At 43.3% G+C, this 12,451-nt stretch overlaps 1 long non-coding RNA gene across 2 annotated transcripts in view; it reads left to right on the top strand.

The window, feature by feature from the left end:
* Positions 1 to 12,451, top strand: part of LOC140896295 (uncharacterized) — a 60,627-nt gene that overhangs the window by 20,152 nt on the left and 28,024 nt on the right. The window contains exon 3 of one of the 2 annotated variants that reach the window (XR_012154506.2): positions 11,085 to 11,439. The exons of the other annotated variant lie outside the window; for it this stretch is intronic. This is a non-coding gene — a long non-coding RNA (uncharacterized LOC140896295). Of the gene's footprint in view, positions 1 to 11,084; positions 11,440 to 12,451 lie in introns of those variants that run through there. 2 annotated transcript variants of the gene reach the window in all.

Below are 12,451 nucleotides of genomic sequence, written 5' to 3'. Positions count from 1 at the left end.
AGCTGCAGGAAGGGACTTTATTCCCAGACCAGAAAATAACCGTTGGGGATGTTGAAATGCCTATAGTTATCCTTGGGGACCCAGCCTACCCCTTAATGCCATGGCTCATGAAGCCGTACACAGGCAGCCTGGACAGTAGTCAGGAGCTGTTCAACTACAGACTGAGCAAGTGCAGAATGGTGGTAGAATGTGCATTTGGACGTTTAAAAGCACGCTGGCGCAGTTTACTGACTCGGTTAGACCTCAGCAAAACCAGTATTCCCACTGTTATTACTGCTTGCTGTGCGCTCCACAATATCTGTGAGAGTAAGGGGGCGATGTTTATGGGAGGTGGTGGGAGGTTGAGGCAAATCGCCTGGCCACTGGTTACGTGCAGCCAGACACCAGGGTGGTTAGAAAAGCACAGGAGGGCGCTGTGCGCATCAGAGAAGCTTTGAAAACCAGTTTCATGACTGGCCAGGCTACAGTGTGAAAGTTCTGTTTGTTGATGAAACCCCCCACCCCTTGGTTCACTCTACTTCCCTGTAAGCTAACCACCCTCCCCTCCTCCCTTGGATCACCGCTTGCAGAAATAATAAAGTCATTGTTGCTTCACATTCATGAATTCTTTATTAATTCATCACACAAATAGAGGGATAACTGCCAAGGTAGCCCGGGAGGGGCGGTGGAGGAGAGAAGCACCAGGAGAGGTGGTGGAGGAGGGAAGGATAAGGCCACACAGCACTTTAAAAGTTTACAACTTTAAAAATTATTGAATGCCAGCCTTCTGTTGCTTGGGCAATCCTCTGGGGTGGAGTAGCTGGGTGGCCGGAGGCCCCCTCACCGCGTTCTTGGGTGTCTGGCTGAGGAGGCTATGGAACTTGGGGAGGAGGGTGGTTGGTTACACAGGGGCTGTAATGGCGGTCTGTGCTCCAGCTGCCTTTCCTGCAGCTCAACCATACGCTGCAGCATATTAGTTTGATCCTCCAGCAGCCTCAGCATTGAATCCTGCCTCCTCTCATCACACTGCCGCCACCTTTCAGCTTCAGCCCTCTCTTCAGCCTGCCACTTACCCTCCTCAGCCCGCCACCTCTCCTCCCGGTCATTTTGTGCTTTCCTGCACTCTGACATTGTCTGCCTCCACGCATTCACCTGTGCTCTGTCAGTGTGGGAGGACAGCATGAGCTCAGAGAACATTTCATCACGAGTGCGTTTTTTTCACCTTCTCATCTTCACTAGCCTCTGGGAAGGAGAAGATCCTGTGATCCTTGAAACACATGCAGCTGGTGGAGATTCTGCGATTCTGGGACTCCATCATGGTCACCTCTGCTGATGAGCTCTGCAGTCACCTGCAGCTTGCCGCGCTGCCCAAACAGGAAACTGAAATTCAAAAGTTCACGGGCCTTTTCCTGTCTACCTGGCCAGTGCATCTGAGTTGAGAGTACTGTCTGGAGCGGTCACAATGGAGCACTCTGGGATAGCTCCCAGAGGCCAATGCCGTCTAATTGCGTCCACAGTACCCCAAATTCGACCCGGCAAGGCCGATTTCAGCGCTAGTCCCCTTGTCGGGGGTGGAGTAAGGAAATTGATTTTAAGAGCCCTTTAAGTCGAAACAAAGGGCTTCGTCGTGTGGACAGGTGCAGGGTTAAATCGATTTAACGCTGCTAAATTCGACCTCAACTCCTAGTGTAGACCAGGGCTAAGATGCCACAAGTCCTCCTTTTTTTTTTGATGAAAAAAATGTGGCTCATGAAAAAAGGAAGTGTGGCTTGTCTCTGTGTGTGGTTTGTCTTTCTATATGGCTGCCGTGAGCGGCTGGAACATTTTACGCTTTGGGTCCAATTCAGATATGATGTAAGTGGTTGTAGTTCCCCCTCCCGCTCTGTGCTGAGTTTGGCCCTTTGTTTATACTGCAGCCCATTTTTATGTATATGCTTCGTCATTAGAATTATTTGTTGAAAATAATTCACTTGCTGCATTTAGCTGCTTTTTCCATCTGTGAATTATCCACAAATAGTTCATGGTTTCTCTGAATGTTTCCACTATTCTCCATTTTTTGAATATTTTCATACATAAATTAGAACCGATGGCTTTTTTATGAATTGATAGTATTTTGAGGGCCCAAGTGATGCATAGACCTTGTGCTAGCATTCTGCACTGGAGTGACTTTCACTCACAATGCATGCTTCCTTCACAGCTGCTTCAATTCCTGCCTCATTTGCACCTTCCCTTGAATAGAGTGAAGAGTTAATCAACACCCCAGTGAGGATGCTGAATGAATTTTGCACAAAACATTATGGAGACTTTTACATTTCTGGACATTTCTGAGTAGTAAAACTGCAAACTAGACTCATTCTTGTTGCTTCTACATTTTGTAAGTACTGCAGGGAAAAGCTACATACATTAAAGTAAATGTTCTGCAAGACAGAGCTTTTAATTTCTATACACATTTTGCAAAATCAGAAAGAAAAGTCCTGATTCACCACCTTTGTGCTATTCCTGCTTGGCTGATGATTTCAATGGAGCTATACCAATGTCCATCTGGAGTAGCATAGCAGCGAATCAGACTCATTGACTCTATAATTCATTACCTAAAACAGGTATAATACCACATATCAAATGCTGTTGTTTTGCAAATATTTCATGTACTATGATCTGTTCTGGCTTCTCAGATCTTCAGCAGAAAAGGACAGAATGGCTCCAGAATTCAGATAGGCTGACTGTCATTTTAGTCAGTGGGACTACTTGTGTCAGTAAAGTGAGCAGGGCTTTAGTCTCATAGAGTTAGACAAATTGCTGTTGATAACAGTTACGACATACAAAATCAGGACAAACAGTTATACTTTTTATTGCTCACATTTTTGTTACCTCTTGCTGCAGCACAGATGTAGTGGGTTCTCTTTCCTCTGTTATCACTAGCCAAATGCAAAGCATGCCCTGGGCAAATGGGACACAGGCCAAATTATCTTTGCATTTACAAGGCAAAACACAGCAATTTTTGTATTGCATGGAGAAACTGTAGATGTGTTTTAGGAGTACACCTACTTTAACTACATATGCTGTCATCTGTATTCTCTGAAAGCTGGAGCCAGCCCACAACATTTTGGCACCTGAGGTGGGGAGCTCAAATGACCCCCCCCATGCCCCCTCGCTTGGGCCAAAACTTTCTCAGGGTCTCAGTTCTGCCTTCTTCCTATTCTACTCCTCTCATGGTACTGCTCTGCTACCTACCCCAATAAAGGAGAACTAACAACTTAAAATGCCTTGTTCAAAAATTTTAAGTAACACTTAACTTTCAAACGCCTGATCAGCAAATGTAACTTTTCTTGTCTGCATAGTAAACATTGGCATTTTTATCTGTTTGAATAATCAAAGTGGTGCTTTCTGTGCCTCCTTGGTTGCAAAGATTTGACCTGCTTCCTGAAGGTCCACAGTCTGGGCCAGCTCATGCTCTATTGAGATGGTTGCAAGGCCGACCAGCCTCTCCTGTGTCATTGTGGAGCATAGATGTGTTTTTATTAACTTCAGCTTGGAGAAGCTGCTTTCTCCACTGGCAACTATTACAGGAAGTGTTAGAAGTATGCGCAGAACAACAAAAGCATTTGGAAAGAGGGTGGTCATCTTATTTGTGCATATATATTCCAGAACAGCCTTTGGAGTTGATCCTGCTGAAATGTATCTTGAAAGGGCTTTCAGTTCATCACCGAAATCACTCGCATCAATATCACGCATGTCATCATGTGTCAACACTGTCTCTAGTGCCCTGCATTGCTGGTGTAGGTCTTCTTCAGGTACAGTGAGGAGTTTTGGAATACCATACAACATCCCAAATATACTGCTGTGTTCCTTGAGCTGCATGAAACGTTCTTCAACTGACTGTATTGCAGAATCTAGCACCTGGTTAAAGAATTCAACTCTGAATTGTTGTTTGGGGTCTCTTATGGGATTATCCCATGCCTCGTAATCAAAATGTCTTCTTCTTCAGTGACTCTTGTATTCTTGTGGGAAAATAGCTTCAGTGTGAAGTTTCTTTGCACTTCTGTGCACTCTTCAGAACATTTTGAAATCCCTCATCTGACCGGTAAGACTGTCGGTATGACTTTGCTTTGTGCAGTTGTTCCATTGTTCCATTGTTCCAGATATATCAAGGTCAACACCTTGAAGTCTCTTGCTTACAACATTTATTTCAAACAGTATGTCATGCCACAACACTAAGGCACACAGAAATTTGAAGTTATGTATGTTTCTGGTGATTCCATTTCCCTCTACCACTGTTCTCCCACGAACAGTTTCTGTCAGAGCATTATCCTCCATAATGGGCAACTATGGCATCATCTATCTTCCCAATTTGGTGTTTGATAGGCTTTATTGCCTCCACTCGACTTTCCCATCATGTGGCACTCAGTGGTTTTAGTGTCAGAGAGGCTGTTCCCAGATGTTGCTTCAAAATTTGTCATTGATGAGTTGATGCAGAGAAAAAAACATAGATGCTTTGAATTACATTAAAACATTCAGCAGTCTCACTAGAAGCTGATGCTGCATCATTGACCATCAAGTTCAATGAATGAGAACTGCAGGGGACAAAAAAAACTCGAGGGTTTAACTCTCGGATCTGTGTCTGCACTCCTCTGTTCTTTCCTTTCATATTGGTGCCATTATCATAGCCCTGACCTCTCATGTCAGCTATCACAATTTCCGTATCTTCCAGCTTTTTAGGAAGCACATTTGTCATACCAGCTCCTGTAGTATCATCAATGTCAATAAATTCTAGAAAATGCTCTCTGACAGTCACCATTGCAGGACATTTTCACTAGGTTCTGTTGTTGTTACAAAAGGCATCATTAAAGTCATTTGTTCCGTACAGCTGAGGTCAGGTGTGCAGTCCAGAATAACAGAGTAATATCTTGCTGACTTCAGATCTGCCACAATCTTCTGTTTGATTTTTGTTGCCAGTAACCGTATGATCTCATTTTGAATTGTTTTTCCAAGGTAGTGGTGTGTGTACATTTCTTGGGTGGTGACTCTTCTTAGATGCTCCTGGAGTACAGCATCAAACTCAGCCATCAGCTCCACAATTTTAAGGACGTTTCCATTGTTTGGCACATACAGCTGATCTGAAGTGCCATGCAGTGCTAGGTTTTGGATAACAAGCAATGAGCCTTTTCAGAACATTTTGCCAGTAAAGAGACTCTGACGCAATCTTCTCTTGATGCTGATCATCTATGGTGGCCTTTAACCTTAGTCTCATCTCTAGCTCTTTCCACCTATGGAATGCTCTCTGGTGATTTGCTGCCTTCTCATGACATGCCAGATTTTTAGCCAGATTTTTCCAGTCCTTCGTTCCTGTAGAACCCAATGTGGCTGGAACATTAGACTGGAAGAGTTTGCAACAAAAACGGTATTCAGCATTCTGGGTTTCTGAGTACATAAGCCATGGCCTCTCCACTTTGTCACCATTGCGGATTTCATGCCAGTAATGTGTTGGATGGAAATTTCTATTTTCATTGTCTTTGGGGAACACAAAGTTTTTCACTTGCTGTGGCCCATGCAGTACAAGGAAGTCCCTCAGGCTCCTGCTCAAGTGGGTCCCCTGTCCTGGATCATCTAGACTTAAGGAACTAAACTCAGCAGCAGCTGTTTCTTGCGCTTCCACCCCACTCTTCTCTGATCTGCACTTTTCTTCAGGAATTTGCATGGTTACATCCATTTGAGATGGAGATATGGATGCTGCAGTAGCTGCCAGGTCACCTGCACTCTGACTAACTGAAAGATCAGGCATCTCCTCACCACTCACATCCTCACTGGGTCTGGAAGGCTCACCGTGAACATTTGTGTCTATGTATCTCAGGAGAGCTCCTTCCTGCTTAGATAGAAAAGTTTCCTTTGATTTCTTTCTTTTTCTGAATGCTGCCCCAGAGGGATGTTTTCTTCTTTCTCTCATGACTGCTGTTCTGTGCCAGCTATAGTGGCTCTCAACACTCAGTTGAAGGGGACAAATAAGCAGGCTGGTAGCAGGGCCTGAGTGAGGGAAGAGATCAGCGTCTTAAGGGCCTAACTGGCTCCTACTACTTCAGTTGACTGCCTGTTCTCCTCAAGTGGGTTCAGGGAAGCAACAGGAAACAGGAAGCTCCCTGAGAAGCTGGTGTTAATCAGTCCAGGCTCCTGGGAGTGCTAAAGAGGTCACAAGAGGCTCCTCCTCCTGTCTCTCCCTGCAGCTCCTGCTGCTTTCTGTTATTCCCTCTCACCTTTCCTCCTGCCTGCCTGTAATGTCTCTTGTGCCCTCCTTCCTCCAGCATAGCACTCCACCACCTCTGTGCATCTAGAGCAGAGAGAATCCATGTGCACCAGCAGCAGACACAATTTTCTACACTCTGGGTCCTAGTGGCACCCCCCCGCACAGTCTGGCACCTGAGGTGGCCGTCTCAGTTTGTCTCATGGTAAGGTCAGCCCTGCTGAAAGCGCTTAAAGCCACCAAAGGGACTGCTATTTTTCTTGCTGTTATGGAGGCATAATTGTGGTTGTTAGGGCAAGTGACCCAGTTTAGCAATTGGCCCTTAACTCAGTCTTCACAATACTCTGGTAGAACGTTTGACAGCAAAGCACTGTGTTACAGCTAGTTACTGGAATCAATCAGCATGATTTCTCTCAGGCTGATCATTTAAAGGCGATTATGAAATCATCTCTGAATAAGCAGCCAACTAACAGTTTGCAAAAAATGACACTAAAGGAGAGCCTTTCAGCAGGTTTAAATCCCTTGGAGCGCCATCCATTTACACCAGCTGAAGATCTGGCCCAACATGGATATTTTTACATCCCACTCACAAAGCACTTAAGGTGTCTTGTGAAAATATAAATTCTAGTTGTACTGCAGTGGGCCATGGCACATTCAGGAAATATTTCCAGTTTTGGGGGATTTACTGAAAAACTGTAAAGGACATAAACAAAAGACTGTTTGCACACGTTTGAAAAAGGTGACTGTGGGCCTTCTCCAGCATGCACTGCAATTAATGGGATTATAGAATGAGGCCCTGTAAATGTGGCCTGTTACCAGCAATCCAGAAAACAATGTTGATTTGTTTAAAACCATCAAAAAAGGAACCATCCAGAGAGGAAGGACGCCCAGGACCTGAGAATTCCCTGCTCTGCCACAGACTTTCTGTGTGACCTTTGGCAAATCACTTAGTCTCCCTGTGCCACAATTCCCTATCTGTAAAATGGGGATAATAGCACTGCCCGACCTCCCAGGAGTGTTGTGAGGATAAATACATTGAAAAATTGTGAGGTGTTCTCATACTACAATAACAGGGGGCCTGTTGGGTTTCACTGTGATAGTCCAATCTATTTTTTCTCCATCAGAAGATTTCAACTCTGCCCTACCAGCTGAAGTCCATATCAAAATCTGTTCAACAATGATAATAATGAATTGGAAACTGACTTACATTGTACATAAAATCAAGTACATTTACTTTCTTGGGTCATGTTCGACAGCTGCCTTTAGTGTTTTCAGTTATCATTCAGAGTCTTACGCTTGGGAGAAATTTCTTTTTTTCAATCTTTCTCCTTTTCAAGCTGAGAGGCAGTCGCATTTTATAGTACAGAGAATAACATTCCAACTCGTCTGTGTGGAAAGGAGCCTCATGCTCTGTGGCACCCGCATCTGCATTAATCCATTGGTTACACTGGCAATCAGGAATCAGACAATAAAAATAAAAGTTGAAAAACTCTTTCCAAACGTCTTACCAAAGGGGTCTGAATGGTTTGGGAAATGGTCAGTGCCATCGGTGAAATACAGCCCCATTGAAGGCGATAGAAATTTTGCCATTGACTTCATTAGGCCAGGATTGCACTCCATATCTCTGGAAACTTTTACCTCTGGATCACCTTCATCAGTCTGACTCCAGCCCAGGTTGGTAGTATCTGAACATTGTTAATCTCTGGGAGCTATTTGATGGACTACACTGTGCGGAAAGCTTTGACCAGAGAGATAACCACATCACAAAATTACCACCATACACATTACTACTTGGTATCATTGTTGGCAGATAGGCTATGGACTGAAAGGGCAGAGGATGAACTGTTCTTAGCCCAGCTAAGGACAGGTATACACTACAGAGTTAGTAAACCTAACTCTGTAAGTGTCTACACTAAAACATAACTCCTACCAATGTAACTCACCCACGACACTGACTTAATAACTCCACCTCCACGAGAGGTGTAGCGCTTAAGTCAATGTAGTTAGGTTGATGCCGTGTCAGTGTAGACACTATATAGCTTACATCGCCCATTGCTGCCTTTCAGAAACCCTCCCACATGCCCCATGCTGGCAGTTAAATCGGTGCAAAAGCTCCTGATGAGGATACACACTGCTGACACAAGGAGCGTAGTCTGCATGTGTAAAACCGATTTAATTACTGCAGTGGCTGTACAGCAACATAACTTAGGTCAACTTACTTTTGTAGCGTAGACTTGCCCTAAAGGTGATGCCTCCACGTCAGCCTTCAGGCTAATTAGTGTGTAGTAGGAATATGTAAAGTTTTTGTGTTTGTGCTGCACATATTATGTGAGTAGACAGAAAGCTTCATTCTCCAGTGATGTTAATCCTTTCACCGGCACTAAGCAACTGCATTTTAATAGATTCTCTGTATGAAACAACACAAAATTAAACACAGCGATAAAAATGCAGGCTCAGTCAAAAAGACAGTAACCCTAATGTAAAACCAGCCTATTAAGAAATGTCAAACCTATTTTTTAATCTCATGCTTCAGTGAGGTTGTACCAGGTGCAATCATTAGTCAGTAAATTAATTATACATAATTATCTGCTTTACATTCAATTCACTTGGCTTCCAATTTCCCACTCTTAGCTTAGTGAATCTCTCTTGCTATCTCGCTCGCTTGCTCTCACACACACAAATCCATGGGTATGCAGGTTCTGGAGTACTGCCATCAGTTTGATTCATGAATCTGTCTCCATGATTGGAATGATATTTAGCTAAGATGGCAAACAAAGAAGATAAATATTGTTGTTATGTTTATAGAGCAACGAGGTTGGGAGCTAGGACCCTGGAGAAAAGGAGAACCAGGAAGAAGGAGTAGGGAAGCTTCAGGGATTGTTTAGCTGGATGTATGTATCAAGGGGTCACTGGGTTTCTCTGGTAATGCTTACAAAACCACAACCAATAATGGAGTTCAGAGGGTCGTGGGTCGGTGAATATTACTGGCCACACAGGTACATTCAAGCCTAGCTAACTGAGAGGGCTACTGTGTTGTGAAGGTACATTCAAGCCTAGCTAACTGAGAGGGCTACTGTGTTGTGACAAAAGAGCCTACACCACAACACCTGACTGGACTTTGGAAAAGACTTGCCAGATGGAGTGAGCACCGGCACAAAGGACTGTGGGCACGGAACTAGTCTAAGCTGGTAGCGTGCCCTAGGCAGTAGCTTTAGTGCTGTACAAGAGGCACAAAAGGCACTATTAAGACAGTATTGTTCCAATTCGGGCAGCATTATCATCCAGGCCTGTAGGGAAACATAACAGTTGTGTCCATTTTATGTTTTTCCATACACAAAGGGAAACTATATACAGTACTTTCATTCTGAATGACCTGGTTCTAGCTTAAGAAAAAACACCACCACAAGGAACTAAAGTACAACTTCCATAAGAGAGCATGTCGTGTGTGCCTCTCCCTTAACATACTCTACCAACTTGGTCTCCAGAATAGGAGCTTTCACCGCTAAAGGGCAGATGCTTTAGAAATGAAAAGGTTCCTGTGGGAGTGAACTCATTTTGACTTGTTCTACTCCATGCATTTCAGTCTGACTTCAGGACACAGGAGCATTGCATTGGGACGGGGCAAGGGTGGCACGTTATTCAGCCTTTCCCAGCAGATTGGGCAAGTCTTCAAAGTGCTTCTTTTTTAACAGTGCAAGTGGCATGCATTCCTTTAAACCATGATTTATTCTTGCTTGCTGCTGCCAGTGTTATGGTTTGGGTATTCATAGTGAGCAGTGATAGGAATGGCTCTGGTTGTTCTTTGGGATTGTTTGTAGTGGGATTCAAGATTGGAAAAAGTAGTAATTTGATCCCAGTATTTCTAAAATGTATCTGCTGTCATGAAGCCACATCTTGCCAGGATCTGAGTGCCCTCAACTCCCATTGAGTCCCAGGGATGTTGAGGTCAGCCACATGTTAGCTATGCAAGGAATGCAGAATTGGACCCATAATGTGCTGCTGTTGCCAGCGCACTTATTTGTATGACATTGATGAGTGCTTTCTTGACATGTCCTTGTTATCCAATTGTCCGTGCTCATATCTAACATGCTGTGGGTCTATACAGCAGGAGATCATATGTGCATTACCGTTTGGCTGCTCTTCCACAGCTTTCTGCCATAGACCATATGCACATGCCACGAACACAACAGCCTAATCCTAAGAGCTAAGGCAAGAATTCCAAACTCTGCTTGTTTTGAGTCGTGGTTTACAATCCTTGACAAGCAGCAACCCATGGTGAAGCCCAAATATCATTCCCGTTGATAGATGTATGAAAAACTGTAATTTTACTGCAATTAACACAATTTTAGGATTACTAAAGTTTGTGACTCATTTAAAGGGTAGAATATAGTCATCTTTGGGCTAATAATTTTCATACCTTGGGATACAGCGGGAGTACAATATTACACCAAATTGTTAAAGGGCTTAACTGCAAGGAACCACCATGTTGGTAGTCAGTTCATCTTGCCATTTTGTGGTTAAACTATCATGTTCCATCTAAACCAAGACCAGATTTGTGAACATCTACAGTACTGTATAAATATTGTTATTAATACTAGCTAAATATAGCTATAGCCTCACTTTCAATCAACACATTTTAGAATGAAGTTTTATTCTTTTAGATTTCTTAATCGCACACTAACTAACCCAAACCACTTTAATACCTAAGGATAAAAGCTGGCCTGGTTTAGAACTAGGTGGGGGGGGGAGGGGCTATACAGATATGCTGCTGTATTTGGGGTTGCAAAATATTCATTTGGAAGGATGAACTTTGCAAATAATGGCTCTTCCAAATGGTATTAAAATTTTCTTATTTATTTACTCTTTTTCACAGTATTTTGAGTTTTAGGAAAAGTATAATGGAAAAAGTGAACACATCACAATAACAAACCAGAAAAGGGATTGTATCTGAAACAGAAGGTGTGGCCCAGATGACTACAGAGAGGATACTGGCTATATAAGGAGAAAATGTGGTCTTGCGGGTTGATCAATGCACTGTGAGCAGGGAGTCCTGGATTAAGAATATCTTTCCAACTGTGCCACTATGGTGGTGAATGACATCGGGGAAAGTTACTTAACCTCTCTGGGTTTTGGTATGCCCACCTGTAACAATAAATATTGTACCATCTGCCTTACAACCATACTGTGAGAATAAATGAACGTTTACAGAGTACTTTGAGATCCTTGAATTAAAGACACTATATCAATATAAAGTGCACTGAATCATTATCACAGAGGACAGGTGGAATATTCTGAGACTAAATGGGATGCCGTGAATGCGCCTCTCTGAACTAGTGGCACAATATGCTGTCAAGGCCACAAGGCCATAAAGCCCTGTTGATTTGAAATCACTTGTATTGGACGCACCTGTTTCACCACACCTAGGGCTAGTTGTTGGACATAATGTGCTTCTAATTTTCTGAGATTGCAACATGTCTGAAAGCTGACTTTGCACACGTGAGTATGGTCCTATTGTCACATGCACCAAAATGCCACAGAACAATCATACTCTGCATCGTCAGACCCAAAGAGGCTTGTACAGCTGCCCTCTTCAGTGCACTCACCAGCTATTACTATGTGATCTGGCAGAAATCATTGGCCATTGGGATTGTCTAAAGTGTACCTTAACTTCAGGGATCTGGAAATCTTATGGTTCTGTCTAGGGATTTCTTGTGCTTTCTATTTCCAGCTAAGTTATAAGCTGTAAAAGGTAAGGTGATGACGCCTTTCTTGTGGTGGTGGTCTGATGCTTCTGCTTCTTGTAACCAGGAAGCACTTAGACATTCTTTTAAAACATAACAGTCTGATCACCATTTTCACACAACGGAAACGTTCGAGGATCAGGCTGAATTTTGAGTGAATATTTGGACTTCTTTGAATTTTCTCCAAACCTGTTCACTTATCATTAGCCACAAAACTATCAGTCAGTAAGAGTACCATTGCACAGAGCCTGACCTCCTCCAAGATCCTCTCATTGGAGTTAGAAGTAGAATCACCTTTTAACATCCGTTCCCTAAATTCTGTTCAGACAATGTACAATTATCCTGTAATCCTGCTAATTTGTCCATGTGCATTTTTCTGAAGCATGTAACTTTTGCTTTTGTGAAGTTATACCAATAGTCTGTCCAACTTTTTCCTATGTTTGCAATTCCTGTCTGGGTATGAGCATCTCCCAAGTGAGTATTTTACCAGGCATGTATG

The sequence above is a fragment of the Lepidochelys kempii genome, chromosome 12 (genome assembly GCF_965140285.1).
Source record: "Lepidochelys kempii isolate rLepKem1 chromosome 12, rLepKem1.hap1, whole genome shotgun sequence".
NCBI classification, from domain to species: Eukaryota; Metazoa; Chordata; order Testudines; family Cheloniidae; genus Lepidochelys; species Lepidochelys kempii.
This window is presented reverse-complemented; position numbering and strand designations above follow the sequence as displayed.